Source organism: Dama dama, chromosome 13 (genome assembly GCF_033118175.1).
Source record: "Dama dama isolate Ldn47 chromosome 13, ASM3311817v1, whole genome shotgun sequence".
In the NCBI taxonomy this organism is placed as follows: Eukaryota; Metazoa; Chordata; class Mammalia; order Artiodactyla; family Cervidae; genus Dama; species Dama dama.
In genome coordinates this window covers 11,225,911-11,238,278 of record NC_083693.1, presented here as the reverse complement: position 1 = coordinate 11,238,278, position 12,368 = coordinate 11,225,911, and the positions used below count along the sequence as shown (strand labels likewise).

The 12,368-nt window shown below is 56.2% G+C and overlaps 5 non-coding genes across 5 annotated transcripts; all 5 read right to left on the bottom strand.

The window, feature by feature from the left end:
• Positions 1-842: 842 nt before the first annotated feature.
• Positions 843-935, bottom strand: LOC133068597 (small nucleolar RNA SNORD116). The gene has a single exon (XR_009695567.1). It is a non-coding gene; the product is annotated as a small nucleolar RNA SNORD116 (small nucleolar RNA).
• A 2,638-nt stretch (positions 936-3,573) lies between these two features.
• On the bottom strand, positions 3,574-3,666 carry LOC133068596 (small nucleolar RNA SNORD116). Its single transcript, XR_009695566.1, has one exon. It is a non-coding gene; the product is annotated as a small nucleolar RNA SNORD116 (small nucleolar RNA).
• Positions 3,667-6,305: 2,639 nt separating this feature from the next.
• On the bottom strand, positions 6,306-6,397 carry LOC133068587 (small nucleolar RNA SNORD116). Its single transcript, XR_009695557.1, has one exon. It is a non-coding gene; the product is annotated as a small nucleolar RNA SNORD116 (small nucleolar RNA).
• A 2,640-nt stretch (positions 6,398-9,037) lies between these two features.
• Positions 9,038-9,130, bottom strand: LOC133068667 (small nucleolar RNA SNORD116). The gene has a single exon (XR_009695630.1). It is a non-coding gene; the product is annotated as a small nucleolar RNA SNORD116 (small nucleolar RNA).
• A 2,640-nt stretch (positions 9,131-11,770) lies between these two features.
• On the bottom strand, positions 11,771-11,863 carry LOC133068595 (small nucleolar RNA SNORD116). Its single transcript, XR_009695565.1, has one exon. It is a non-coding gene; the product is annotated as a small nucleolar RNA SNORD116 (small nucleolar RNA).
• Positions 11,864-12,368: the final 505 nt, after the last annotated feature.

The following is a 12,368-nucleotide window of genomic DNA, read 5'->3' as shown; positions in this document are numbered from 1 at the left end:
GAGTCCTTCTACTGGCAGCAGGCCACCAACGACACAAACCTCACCTGTCACTGAGCCTCCCAGGCACAAGCAATGCCCCCTCCTCTGTACCCAGCTGAGGGCAGCTTCAAAAGGACCACACTATGTATCAGTGAAAACAGAACGACAGTGCCTGCAGCCTCAGCAGACATAACATTCCAGGCAATCACACTGCGCTTTTCCTCACCTGCCCAACCATTCTCCTCTGGGGCTCTGGTCAACATGCAGGAGCAATGCAGGCCTGTGACCACAACACAGTCCATGGCGACCTCCAAGACTCAAGCATGTGACAGGACTTGTAATTCAGGAACTGCCAAGGGCAGAAATGAGGCCTATTAACTTTCACAACTGCCACCGTTCCCCTAGGTCTCTGCAGCCGCTGCAGCCCACAGGGTACTCAGCAATCTCACCAACCCAAAGGGCCGCAATGGCCAGGGCCTCAGATCTGACCTGGGCCTCCAATCAGACACCACAGAAGCTTCCTTGCGTCAGAATCGACATCACGAGAGCCCCAATTAGCACACTTGCAGCAGGAACCAGGACAAAATGCACCGCCCTGAGAGAAGAGCTCACTGTCCGAAGCCAGGATCGACTGCGACACCTACCACCACTGCACAAGCCGGATGCCTCTTCTGCTCCTCAGTGCCCTTCACCATGGACCCCACATTCCAAGAGGGCTGCTCGAACATCTGGACACGGCCCACCCGCAGATGGGAGCCTCGCAAATGGTGGTGACCTGGCTCCTCCATGCGTGTGTGTGACGCAGTCAGAGAAGCCCTCTTGCTAACCAGTCCCACCCTTAACCCCAAGGGAGGCAACGTGCTGGACCTCAGTTTCGATGAGGAGACGGTAGTGAGTTCTCACTCATTTTGTTCAGATTTTCCAAGGAATGCATGAGAGGGTGTCGTCATCGATCCGAGCACGTGCTGGCTGGCTCCCCACCTCCACAAGGCAGGCAGCGCCGCTCCAAGGAGGAGCCAGTGACCTGGGAGTCCTCCAGCAGCCGGGGCAACTCAGAGCCCCCAGGCTTCTCAGCAAGAGGAACGGTCCCTCCATACGTACAGCCACTCAGGCAGTGCCAGGAAACCTGCAATTCACGACATGTCTTGGGGCAGGAGAAGCCGTACCGTGCTCGGTGATCCAAAAAGCCCTGGCAGCAGCCTGGGCCGCCACACTTCTTGCCGGACTCCCTTGCACCTCGAGCCGCCGCCTCAGGGGCGGACCTTCGTCTCCTGGGTCATGGACAGCCATATCTGGCAACTGCATCTGACGAGGGGACAGAAAGCACAGGAACACTTGAGATGTGGACTTGGTCTCTCACTGAGTAACACTGATGCAGAGGTTTCACTGGGGGAAGGCCTGTATCTGCAACCCAACTACATCCATCCCTTACAGACCACTGGTTACCTACCTTTCAAAAGAGTGCAGCAAATTAGGCTCCAGGTCATGTGGGTGTCGTTCTGACTTAGCATGCATGGGTGGCAGGGGCTTTGATGTGGGGTTGAGTGCTTGTGTCCCGGTGTACCAACAAGAATGCACTCTCGGCAATTTGGGGGTGTGTCCAGAAATATGTCCAGGTAGCCAAGTCTCAGAGCCCGCACTGAAAGGCCCTGCAGTCTGAACACGCATGCCGTCTGCATGGAGCCCTGACCTCCTGTCCTCCCACGAAATGGGGGATGACACCTGGCATCTTCCTTCAGCCCCATGAAAAATTTCACTGAGGCGCTGTTGACGTAGGCTCTAGGCTCCCAGTCCCCATGACCCATGATCTCTGACCAAAGCACAGAAATCTGACCGCCCAAGGCCACCTTGCGGAGCATCTGTGTCAATGCCACGTACCCTGAGACTAGCTACTACTACAGCTCAGGGGTCCTTGGCACAAGGTTCACCTCCACCCTAACCAGAAAAGTTTCCCAGAGAACTACAGAGTAAGGTGAACTTGGCACTAGGGCAGATTTGCCCCAGCGCACCCTCGAATAGGAGCAGAATTCAAGGCATGCGTCTCTTCCTGCCAGTCAGTCCACTCATTGGGCGGCCTCTGACAGAAAGGAAGGATGGGACTTGGACTTCCTCAGGTACCAGGATCCAGGGGTCACTCCCACAGAAACGGGATCCCTTTCCTGGCCAGATTATCCTCACATCCACACCCTGTAGGGACCAGGCTACTGACCACACCCTATAGAAAGCTCCCATAATGCAGGGCGTGGTCCACATTGGACTCATCCTGCCCCAAGGGTCACTCACCCAAATCTGAAGCCTCCAAGGCCTCGGTACACACAGGGACAATCCTCAAGCAGGAACACCCACAGGATGACGGGTGGCAAAATGACCGCGTGCACACACATCACTAAGGATGCTTTCATGAAGACTTCACAAGACCTGTCAGGGGAAGACCCTGGATGCCACAGGTCTCTGCCAAAGCGCCATGGGAGCTGCTGGCTCCTACACTGAGTCAGCCTGGGTATTCCAACCAATGGCCAATCTCTACCAGAACCATGGGCCTCCAAACTTGATGCTCCATTGCCAGGGGGCGAACACATTGCTGCTATCAGGGCCGGCTGACTGGCCCCAACCTTAGGGAGCCTAGGTAATTCCAGGCCCAGGGGACAAATGGCGGCCAACGGGCAGGTGCACACTCCACATAACAACCCACAGGGCTGCTTGCTTGGCCTCTCTTCTTGCAACTCTTCAAGGCACCAAAGATACCCTTCGGGAGTCCTTCTACCGGCAGCAGGCCACCAAGGACACAAACGTCACCTGTCACTGAGCCTCCCAGGCACAAGCAATGCGCCCTCCTCTATACCCAGCTGAGGGCAGCTTCAATAGGACCACACTATGTATCAGTGAAAACACAACGACAGTGCCTGCAGCCTCAGCAGATGTAACATCCCAGGCAATCACACTGCGCTTTTCCTCACCTGCCCAACCATTCTCCTCTGGGGCTCTGGTCAACATGCAGGAGCAATGCAGGCATGTGACCACAACACAGTCCATGGCGACCTCCAAGACTCAAGCATGTGACAGGACTTGCAATTCAGGAACTGCCAAGGGCAGAAATGAGGCCTATTCACTTTCACAACTGCCACCGTTCCCCTAGGTCTCTGCAGCCGCTGCAGCCCACAGGGTCCTCAGCAATCTCACCAACCCAAAGGGCCGCAATGGCCAGGGCCTCAGATCTGACCTGGGCCTCCAATCAGACACCACAGAAGCTTCCTTGCGTCAGAATCGACATCACGAGAGCCCCAATTAGCACACTTGCAGCAGGAACCAGGACAAAATGCACCGCCCTGAGAGAAGAGCTCACTGTCCGAAGCCAGGATCGACTGCGACACCTACCACCACTGCACAAGCCGGATGCCTCTTCTGCTCCTCAGTGCCCTTCACCATGGACCCCACATTCCAAGAGGGCCGCTCGAACATCTGGACACGGCCCACCCGCAGATGGGAGCCTCGCAAATGGTGGTGACCTGGCTCCTCCATGCGTGTGTGTGACGCAGTCAGAGAAGCCCTCTTGCTAACCAGTCACACCCTTAACCCCAAGGGAGGCAACGTGCTGGACCTCAGTTTCGATGAGGAGACGGTAGTGAGTTCTCACTCATTTTGTTCAGATTTTCCAAGGAATGCATGAGAGGGTGTCGTCATCGATCCGAGCACGTGCTGGCTGGCTCCCCACCTCCACAAGGCAGGCAGCGCTGCTCCAAGAACGAGCCAGTGACCTGGGAGTCCTCCAGCAGCCGGGGCAACTCAGAGCCCCCAGGCTTCTCAGCGAGAGGAACGGTCCCTCCATACGTACAGCCACTCAGGCAGTGCCAGGAAACCTGCAATTCACGACATGTCTTGGGGCAAGAGAAGCCGTACCGTGCTCGGTGATCCAAAAAGCCCTGGCAGCAGCCTGGGCCGCCACACTTCTTGCCGGACTCCCTTGCACCTCGAGCCGCCGCCTCAGGGGCGGACCTTCGTCTCCTGGGTCATGGACAGCCATATCTGGCAACTGCATCTGACGAGGGGACAGAAAGCACAGGAACACTTGAGATGTGGACTTGGTCTCTCACTGAGTAACACTGATGCAGAGGTTTCACTGGGGGAAGGCCTGTATCTGCAACCCAACTACATCCATCCCTTACAGACCACTGGTTACCTACCGTTCAAAAGAGTGCAGCAAATTAGGCTCAAGGTCATGTGGGTGTCTTTCTGACTCAGCATGCATGGGTGGCAGGGGCTTCGATGTGGGGTTGAGTGCTTGTGTCCCGGTGTACCAACAAGAATGCACTCTCGGCAATTTGGGGGTGTGTCCAGAAATATGTCCAGGTAGCCAAGTCTCAGAGCCCGCACTGAAAGGCCCTGCAGTCTGAACACGCATGCCGTCTGCATGGAGCCCTGACCTCCTGTCTTCCCACGAAATGGGGGATGACACCTGGCATCTTCCTTCAGCCCCATGAAAAATTTCACTGAGGCGTTGTTGCCGTAGGCTCTAGGCTCCCAGTCCCTATGACCCATGATCTCTGACCAAAGCACAGAAATCTGACCGCCCAAGGCCACCTTGCGGAGCATCTGTGTCAATGCCACGTACCCTGAACTGTAGCTACTACTACAGCTCAGGGGTCCTTGGCACAAGGTTCACCTCCACCCTAACCAGAAAAGTTTCCCAGAGAACTACAGAGTAAGGTGAACTTGGCACTATGGTAGATTCGGCCCAGCGCACCCTCGAATAGGAGCAGAATTCAAGGCATGCGTCTCTTCCTGCCAGTCAGTCCACTCATTGGGCGGCCTCTGACAGAAAGGAAGGATGGGACTTGGACTTCCTCAGGTATCAGGATCCAGGGGTCACTCCAACAGAAACGGGATCCCTTTCCTGGCCAGATTATCCTCACATCCACACCCTGTAGGGACCAGGCTACTGACCAAACCCCACAGAAAGCTCCCATAATGCAGGGCGTGGTCCACATTCGACTCATCCTGCCCCAAGGGTCACTCACCCAAATCTGAAGCCTCCAAGGCCTCGGCACACACAGGGACAATCCTCAAGCAGGAACACCCACAGGATGACGGGGCGCAAAATGACCGCGTGCACTCAGATCATTAAGGATGCTTTCATGAAGACTTCAGAAGACCTGTCAGGGTAAGACCCTGGATGCCACAGGTCTCTGCCAAAGCGCCATGGGAGCTGCTGGCTCCTACATTGAGTCAGCCTGGGTATTCCAACCAATGACCAATCTCTACCAGAACCATGGGCCTCCAAGCTTGATGCTCCATTGCCAGGGGGCGAACACATTGGTGCTATCAGGGCCGGCTGACTGGCCCCAACCTTAGGGAGCCTAGGTAATTCCAGGCCCAGGGGACAAATGGCGGCCAACGGGCATGTGCACACTCCACATAACAACCCACAGGGCTGCTTGCTTGGCCTCTCTTCTTGCAACTCTTCAAGGCACCGAAGATACCCTTCGGGAGTCCTTCTACCGGCAGCAGGCCACCAAGGACACAAACGTCACCTTTCACTGAGCCTCCCAGGCACAAGCAATGCCCCCTCCTCTGTACCCAGCTGAGGGCAGCTTCAATAGGACCACACTATGTATCAGTGAAAACACAACGACAGTGCCTGCAGCCTCATCAGATGTAACATCTCAGGCAATCACACTGCGCTTTTCCTCACCTGCCCAACCATTCTCCTCTGGGGCTCTGGTCAACTTGCAGGAGCAATGCAGGCCTGTGACCACAACACAGTCCATGGCGACCTCCAAGACTCAAGCATGTGACAGGACTTGCAATTCAGGAACTGCCAAGGGCAGAAATGAGGCCTATTAACTTTCACAACTGCCACCGTTCCCCTAGGTCTCTGCAGCCGCTGCAGCCCACAGGGTCCTCAGCAATCTCACCAACCCAAAGGGCCGCAATGGCCAGGGCCTCAGATCTGACCTGGGCCTCCAATCAGACACCACAGAAGCTTCCTTGCGTCAGAATCGACATCACGAGAGCCCCAATTAGCACACTTGCAGCAGGAACCAGGACAAAATGCACCGCCCTGAGAGAAGAGCTCACTGTCCGAAGCCAGGATCGACTGCGACACCTACCACCACTGCACAAGCCGGATGCCTCTTCTGCTCCTCAGTGCCCTTCACCATGGACCCCACATTCCAAGAGGGCTGCTCGAACATCTGGACACGGCCCACCCGCAGATGGGAGCCTCGCAAATGGTGGTGACCTGGCTCCTCCATGCGTGTGTGTGACGCAGTCAGAGAAGCCCTCTTGCTAACCAGTCCCACCCTTAACCCCAAGGGAGGCAACGTGCTGGACCTCAGTTTCGATGAGGAGACGGTAGTGAGTTCTCACTCATTTTGTTCAGATTTCCAAGGAATGCATGAGAGGGTGTCGTCATCGATCCGAGCACGTGCTGGCTGGCTCCCCACCTCCACAGGGCAGGCAGCGCCGCTCCATGGAGGAACCAGTGACCTGGGAGTCCTCCAGCAGCCAGGGCAACTCAGAGCCCCCAGGCTTCTCAGCAAGAGGAACGGTCCCTCCATACGTACAGCCACTCAGGCAGTGCCAGGAAACCTGAAATTCACGACACGTTTTGGGGCAGGAGAAGCCGTACCGTGCTCGGTGATCCAAAAAGCCCTGGCACCACGCTGGGCCGCCACACTTCTTGCCGGACTCCCTTGCACCTCGAGCCGCCGCCTCAGGGGCGGACCTTCGTCTCCTGGGTCATGGACAGCCATATCTGGCAACTGCATCTGACGAGGGGACAGAAAGCACAGGAACACTTGAGATGTGGACTTGGTCTCTCACTGAGTAACACTGATGCAGAGGTTTCACTGGGGGAAGGCCTGTATCTGCAACCCAACTACATCCATCCCTTACAGACCACTGGTTACCTATCGTTCAAAAGAGTGCAGCAAATTAGGCTCAAGGTCATGTGGGTGTCTTTCTGACTCAGCATGCATGGGTGGCAGGGGCTTCGATGTGGGGTTGAGTGCCTGTGTCCCAGTGTACCAACAAGAATGCACTCTCGGCAATTTTGGGGTGTGTCCAGAAATATGTCCAGGTAGCCAAGTCTAAGAGCCCGCACTGAAAGGCCCTGCAGTCTGAACACGCATGCCGTCTTCATGGAGCCCTGACCTCCTGTCCTCCCACGAAATGGGGGATTACACATGGCATCTTCCTTCAGCTGCATGAAAAATTTCACTGAGGGGCTGTTGACGTAGGCTCTAGGCTCCCAGTCTGCATGACCCATGATCTCTGACCAAAGAACAGAAATCTGACCGCCCAAGGCCACCTTGCGGAGCATCTGTGTCAATGCCACGTACCCTGAGACTGTAGCTACTACTACAGCTCAGGGGTCCTTGGCACAAGGTTCACCTCCACCCTAACCAGAAAAGTTTCCCAGAGAACTACAGAGTAAGGTGAACTTGGCACTATGGCAGATTCGGCCCAGCGCACCCTCGAATAGGAGCAGAATTCAAGGCATGCGTCTCTTCCTGCCAGTCAGTCCACTCATTGGGCGGCCTCTGACAGAAAGGAAGGATGGGACTTGGACTTCCTCAGGTATCAGGATCCAGGGGTCACTCCAACAGAAACGGGATCCCTTTCCTGGCCAGATTATCCTCACATCCACACCCTGTAGGGACCAGGCTACTGACCAAACCCCACAGAAAGCTCCCATAATGCAGGGCGTGGTCCACATTGGACTCATCCTGCCCCAAGGGTCACTCACCCAAATCTGAAGCCTCCAAGGCCTCGGCACACACAGGGACAATCCTCAAGCAGGAACACCCACAGGATGACGGGGGGCAAAATGACCGCGTGCACACACATCCCTAAGGATGCTTTCATGAAGACTTCAGAAGACCTGTCAGGTTAAGACCCTGGATGCCACAGGTCTCTGCCAAAGCGCCATGGGAGCTGCTGGCTCCTACATTGAGTCAGCCTGGGTATTCCAACCAATGACCTATCTCTACGAGAACCATGGGCCTCCAAGCTTGATGCTCCATTGCCAGGAGGCAAACACATTGGTGCTATCAGGGCCGGCTGACTGGCCCCAACCTTAGGGAGCCTAGGTAATTCCAGGCCCAGGGGACAAATGGCGGCCAACGGGCATGTGCACACTCCACATAACAACCCACAGGGCTGCTTGCTTGGCCTCTCTTCTTGCAACTCTTCAAGGCACCGAAGATACCCTTCGGGAGTCCTTCTACCGGCAGCAGGCCACCAAGGACACAAACGTCACCTGTCACTGAGCCTCCCAGGCACAAGCAATGCGCCCTCCTCTATACCCAGCTGAGGGCAGCTTCAATAGGACCACACTATGTATCAGTGAAAAAAGAACGACAGTGCCTGCAGCCTCAGCAGACATAACATCCCAGGCAATCACACTGCGCTTTTCCTCACCTGCCCAACCATTCTCCTCTGGGGCTCTGGTCAACATGCAGGAGCAATGCAGGCCTGTGACCACAACACAGTCCATGGCGACCTCCAAGACTCAAGCATGTGACAGGACTTGCAATTCAGGAACTGCCAAGGGCAGAAATGAGGCCTATTAACTTTCACAACTGCCACCGTTCCCCTAGGTCTCTGCAGCCGCTGCAGCCCACAGGGTACTCAGCAATCTCACCAACCCAAAGGGCCGCAATGGCCAGGGCCTCAGATCTGACCTGGGCCTCCAATCAGACACCACAGAAGCTTCCTTGCGTCAGAATCGACATCACGAGAGCCCCAATTAGCACACTTGCAGCAGGAACCAGGACAAAATGCACCGCCCTGAGAGAAGAGCTCACTGTCCGAAGCCAGGATCGACTGCGACACCTACCACCACTGCACAAGCCGGATGCCTCTTCTGCTCCTCAGTGCCCTTCACCATGGACCCCACATTCCAAGAGGGCTGCTCGAACATCTGGACACGGCCCACCCGCAGATGGGAGCCTCGCAAATGGTGGTGACCTGGCTCCTCCATGCGTGTGCGTGGCGCAGTCAGAGAAGCCCTCTTGCTAACCAGTCAAACCCTTAACCCCAAGGGAGGCAACGTGCTGGACCTCAGTTTCGATGAGGAGACGGTAGTGAGTTCTCACTCATTCTGTTCAGATTTTCCAAGGAATGCATGAGAGGGTGTCGTCATCGATCCGAGCACGTGCTGGCTGGCTCCCCACCCCGACAAGGCAGGCAGCGCCGCTCCAAGGAGGAGCCAGTGACCTGGGAGTCCTCCAGCAGCCGGGGCAACTCAGAGCCCCCAGGCTTCTCAGCAAGAGGAACGGTCCCTCCATACGTACAGCCACTCAGGCAGTGCCAGGAAACCTGCAATTCACGACACGTCTTGGGGCAGGAGAAGCCGTACCGTGCTCGGTGATCCAAAAAGCCCTGGCAGCAGCCTGGGCCGCCACACTTCTTGCCGGACTCCCTTGCACCTCGAGCCGCCGCCTCAGGGGCGGACCTTCGTCTCCTGGGTCATGGACAGCCATATCTGGCAACTGCATCTGACGAGGGGACAGAAAGCACAGGAACACTTGAGATGTGGACTTGGTCTCTCACTGAGTAACACTGATGCAGAGGTTTCACTGGGGGAAGGCCTGTATCTGCAACCCAACTACATCCATCCCTTACAGACCACTGGTTACCTACCGTTCAAAAGAGTGCAGCAAATTAGGCTCAAGGTCATGTGGGTGTCTTTCTGACTCAGCATGCATGGGTGGCAGGGGCTTCGATGTGGGGTTGAGTGCTTGTGTCCCGGTGTACCAACAAGAATGCACTCTTGGCAATTTGGGGGTGTGTCCAGAAATATGTCCAGGTAGCCAAGTCTCAGAGCCCGCACTGAAAGGCCCTGCAGTCTGAACACGCATGCCGTCTGCATGGAGCCCTGACCGCCTGTCCTCCCACGAAATGGGGGATGACACCTGGCATCTTCCTTCAGCCCCATGAAAAATTTCACTGAGGCGCTGTTGACGTAGGCTCTAGGCTCCCAGTCTCCATGACCCATGATCTCTGACCAAAGCACAGAAATCTGACCGCCCAAGGCCACCTTGCGGAGCATCTGTGTCAATGCCACGTACCCTGAGACTGTAGCTAATACTATAGCTCAGGGGTCCTTGGCACAAGGTTCACCTCCACCCTAACCAGAAAAGTTTCCCAGAGAACTACAGAGTAAGGTGAACTTGGCACTAGGGCAGATTTGCCCCAGCGCACCCTCGAATAGGAGCAGAATTCAAGGCATGCGTCTCTTCCTGCCAGTCAGTCCACTCATTGGGCGGCCTCTGACAGAAAGGAAGGATGGGACTTGGACTTCCTCAGGTACCAGGATCCAGGGGTCACTCCCACAGAAACGGGATCCCTTTCCTGGCCAGATTATCCTCACATCCACACCCTGTAGGGACCAGGCTACTGACCACACCCTATAGAAAGCTCCCATAATGCAGGGCGTGGTCCACATTGGACTCATCCTGCCCCAAGGGTCACTCACCCAAATCTGAAGCCTCCAAGGCCTCGGCACACACAGGGACAATCCTCAAGCAGGAACACCCACAGGATGACCGGGGGCAAAATGACCGCGTGCACACAGATCACTAAGGATGCTTTCATGAAGACTTCAGAAGACCTGTCAGGGGAAGACCCTGGATGCCACAGGTCTCTGCCAAAGCGCCATGGGAGCTGCTGGCTCCTACACTGAGTCAGCCTGGGTATTCCAACCAATGGCCAATCTCTACCAGAACCATGGGCCTCCAAACTTGATGCTCCATTGCCAGGGGGCGAACACATTGCTGCTATCAGGGCCGGCTGACTGGCCCCAACCTTAGGGAGCCTAGGTAATTCCAGGCCCAGGGGACAAATGGCGGCCAACGGGCAGGTGCACACTCCACATAACAACCCACAGGGCTGCTTGCTTGGCCTCTCTTCTTGCAACTCTTCAAGGCACCAAAGATACCCTTCGGGAGTCCTTCTACCGGCAGCAGGCCACCAAGGACACAAACGTCACCTGTCACTGAGCCTCCCAGGCACAAGCAATGCGCCCTCCTCTATACCCAGCTGAGGGCAGCTTCAATAGGACCACACTATGTATCAGTGAAAACACAACGACAGTGCCTGCAGCCTCAGCAGATGTAACATCCCAGGCAATCACACTGCGCTTTTCCTCACCTGCCCAACCATTCTCCTCTGGGGCTCTGGTCAACATGCAGGAGCAATGCAGGCCTGTGACCACAACACAGTCCATGGCGACCTCCAAGACTCAAGCATGTGACAGGACTTGCAATTCAGGAACTGCCAAGGGCAGAAATGAGGCCTATTCACTTTCACAACTGCCACCGTTCCCCTAGGTCTCTGCAGCCGCTGCAGCCCACAGGGTCCTCAGCAATCTCACCAACCCAAAGGGCCGCAATGGCCAGGGCCTCAGATCTGACCTGGGCCTCCAATCAGACACCACAGAAGCTTCCTTGCGTCAGAATCGACATCACGAGAGCCCCAATTAGCACACTTGCAGCAGGAACCAGGACAAAATGCACCGCCCTGAGAGAAGAGCTCACTGTCCGAAGCCAGGATCGACTGCGACACCTACCACCACTGCACAAGCCGGATGCCTCTTCTGCTCCTCAGTGCCCTTCACCATGGACCCCACATTCCAAGAGGGCCGCTCGAACATCTGGACACGGCCCACCCGCAGATGGGAGCCTCGCAAATGGTGGTGACCTGGCTCCTCCATGCGTGTGTGTGACGCAGTCAGAGAAGCCCTCTTGCTAACCAGTCACACCCTTAACCCCAAGGGAGGCAACGTGCTGGACCTCAGTTTCGATGAGGAGACGGTAGTGAGTTCTCACTCATTTTGTTCAGATTTTCCAAGGAATGCATGAGAGGGTGTCGTCATCGATCCGAGCACGTGCTGGCTGGCTCCCCACCTCCACAAGGCAGGCAGCGCTGCTCCAAGAACGAGCCAGTGACCTGGGAGTCCTCCAGCAGCCGGGGCAACTCAGAGCCCCCAGGCTTCTCAGCGAGAGGAACGGTCCCTCCATACGTACAGCCACTCAGGCAGTGCCAGGAAACCTGCAATTCACGACATGTCTTGGGGCAAGAGAAGCCGTACCGTGCTCGGTGATCCAAAAAGCCCTGGCAGCAGCCTGGGCCGCCACACTTCTTGCCGGACTCCCTTGCACCTCGAGCCGCCGCCTCAGGGGCGGACCTTCGTCTCCTGGGTCATGGACAGCCATATCTGGCAACTGCATCTGACGAGGGGACAGAAAGCACAGGAACACTTGAGATGTGGACTTGGTCTCTCACTGAGTAACACTGATGCAGAGGTTTCACTGGGGGAAGGCCTGTATCTGCAACCCAACTACATCCATCCCTTACAGACCACTGGTTACCTACCGTTCAAAAGA